The sequence below is a fragment of the Rhynchophorus ferrugineus genome, unplaced genomic scaffold (assembly GCF_030347505.1).
Source record: "Rhynchophorus ferrugineus isolate W39M unplaced genomic scaffold, kcgeb_rfMv2 rfM2, whole genome shotgun sequence".
Classification (NCBI taxonomy): domain Eukaryota; kingdom Metazoa; phylum Arthropoda; class Insecta; order Coleoptera; family Curculionidae; genus Rhynchophorus; species Rhynchophorus ferrugineus.
In genome coordinates, this window is record NW_027472581.1 from 69,476,346 (window position 1) to 69,479,757 (window position 3,412).

Below are 3,412 nucleotides of genomic sequence, written 5' to 3' on the forward strand. Positions count from 1 at the left end.
TTTCTTAACCTATATTTATTTTCAGGTGTTCTCTTTTGTTGCCATTTTTTTTGCAGTTTTCATTCCTGAGAGATGAGATATTCTACAAATCGCTTATTTTAAACGTCGCAGATCAAAATATAATAAACGGAAATATAACCTATAAGGTTTGACGTGTAAATTGAGCAATATATAGGCGTCGCATTATTTACATACTATATTGCATGGGATTGATATTATCTTGTCTATTCTCTGCACACTGATACAGTCCTTCCAGATATATTCGTTCAGTAGTAACCTTATTATTACATTTTTATTCTTTGAGATTCAGTAATAGGGTAGCAAATATATAGCAAATAGTAAATGGGTAATTTAAGTAGCAAATCTAGCGAAATCGTGACAATCGTGACCAAAAAGCAGAAGCATTTGCTGAATATCTAGAAAAAACTTTCAAACCAAACGAAACTAATATTGAACATAATTTGCCGGACATATAAGCTGAAAATTCGATCATTAAATTAGTCACGCCGAAACAGTTAAACAAAGTTATTAAAACTGACATTAACGTCTGGAAGTCACCAGGCTACGATTTAATAACAGGATAATTACTGCAAAAACTGCCAAAAAAGGGAATTATAAAACTAACCAACTTGATCAATACAGCATTTAGATTAAAACATGTTCCAGACATTTGGATGGCGAAAAGATGGCGGAAATTATAATGATCCCAAAACCTGGGAAGTCAGCAAACGAAATAAAAGCCTATAGACCTATATCACTGCTACCAGTAATATCTAAGGTTTTTGAAAAACTTTTGGAAAGAATAAAACTGATCATAGAGAGAAAAAACCTAATACCAACATATCAGTTTGGGTTTATTAACAAGCACTCAACAATTGACCAGATCCACAGAATAACAGATATTATTGAAAAAGCCTACGAAAGTCAAAATGTATGCTCAGCTATATTTTTAGATGTAGCACAAGCCTTCGATAAGGTTTGGCATGGAGGCCTTATTCATAAACTGCAGAAAATGCTACCAAAACAACACACCGAACTATTAAAATCATACATTACAACCAGAATGTTTTGAGTCAAACAAGAAGAAGCTTACTCTACAATAAAGAAGCTAAAGCAGGTGTACCACAAGTAAGTGTACTGGGACCAATGCTTTATCTACTCTACACTTGTGATATACCACAAATGGAAAATATTAGGATGGCTACATTTGCTGATGCTACTGCGATTATAGGTGTCGGAGACAATAGTGAAGAAGCCACACGAAAATTACAACAGGCAAGTGACAATATAAATAATTGGACACAAGCTTGCAAAATAAGAATTAATGAAAGTAAATGTGTACATATGCAGTTCACCTATAAATAGACCGTACAAGCACCCATAACATTAAATAATACTATCATTCCACATAGCAACAAATAGCTAAATATCTCGGAATGAATCTCGATGCAAAACTTCGCTGGAAGGAACATATAAAGAAAAAAAGAAAAGAACTGGAATTGAAATATAGGAAAATGTACTGGCTAATTGGAAGAAAATCACAATTATCAGTACATAATAAATTGTTATTATATAAGCAGATATTGAAACTTATATGGACATACGCAGTTCAATCATGGGGATGTTCTGCAAAGAGTAACATAAATCAAATACAAATTTTTCAGAACAAAGTCCTGGGAGGTATTGTGGGTGCACCCAAATACTATAGGACTGATTATCTACATCGAGACTTTCAGATACCCACAGTTAGTCAAGAAATCAAGATAATTGCAAGGGGGCATGAGGAAAGACTCCATTCTCACACGAATATTGAAATATTACAACTATTGGATACCACCAGAACAGGACAAAGACTCAAAATAATCAAACCATCTGATCTTGTGTAATGTTTTGTAGTGAGGTGCATATATTAAAAATTCAGCAGTGACATGTATAAACATTATATCATTAGAGATTGAGGTAGGGCCGATGGGTCCTCCTAATTATATACCTAGATTTAAGTTATCATAAAGACAAATTGTAGGTTAGGCGGAAACGACTAGTAACAATATATTAATTAAATAATAGAAAATAATGTTTATGACAGATTATATTTCTTTTTTTCATTTTGTGTATAATATGAAGGAAATTATGTTATGATGTATTTGTTTAAATGCAAAATCATAATAAGAGTGCTGTTTTTCCAGGACGCGAAGGTTTAAATAAAATTAATTATTTTCCAAAGGATTCTGCTCCAGTGCAGAAAGAATTTTTAAAAATAACCAACGATAAATTTCAGCAAATCTTCCATGATCTCCTCCTTCTATGAATTTCTAATTGCTATGTCAATAATAAATTGAAATACATAATATAAGTATATTCACAGATCATTTCTCTTAACCTATTGAAAACTCTACTCAGATTAAAATCTTAAATCAAAGGGAAATAAGTACCAATATAATACCTTTTTTAAGTAAATTGAGAGGTTTGAAAACAAAAGTTCATGCTGATAAGAAAATCTGTTTCTATCAGAATAGCAGAAACTTTAAGAACTAAGTATATATATGGTAATATTGCAAGCAAGAGTTGTTATATATATTTTTATGATTCCATTATTATGTTATATTATTTAAATTTTATTTAACTGTGCCAGGAACCCGTTTTAATTACTTTGATTATGAAACTATTTCTATATTTTTATTTATTGGCAAAATAATGTACGAAACCAAATCGAACGAGCATTCTCATTTAGTTAGTGTCAGCAGTCTTTTTATAAATTATTAATTGTATACATCCTGAGCAAAGGCAATGTAATAAGAGAAATAATTAGGTGTTGCTTGCCCTGGTGGATGAAAAAAGTGAAAAGGATTGCAAAGGGCAAACTAGTTTTCAAATTAAATTCTATTATTTAATTTCCCCCTGTAGTAAATGAGCCGCCCGGCGCGCCCTCAGGTAGTTTAGAACAACAAAACTTATCATTGAAACGGGGATGATTGCATTCTATGAATTATTGAGAGAGATAAAATGGAACTAACGCCAAAGTGGCAAGTTTGCGAGAAAAACGACGTATATTTGAAGTAAATCTGATCATTTTAAGAATGTCAAATAAAACCTGCAATATATTCCAAAAATAATTGATTTCTTTTACTGCACCTAACATATTTTATGCTCCATTTTAGTGACCTCAGACATAACATATTAGTAATGTTTGAAATTGAATTATGATTAGTTTGTTTATATTTGTTTCTCATATATTGAGTTAACCTAGATATAATACATTATATTATTTTGTATTAATTCTAATAAATAACAATTCCAATTAACACATCATAAACAGTGCAATAATGGAATATGTCAAAGTGTCAGATAATCAAATGACCTCTTGTACACCAACTTCTCGGCGACTGATAACCAAGGTTTATAGTGTGAGGTT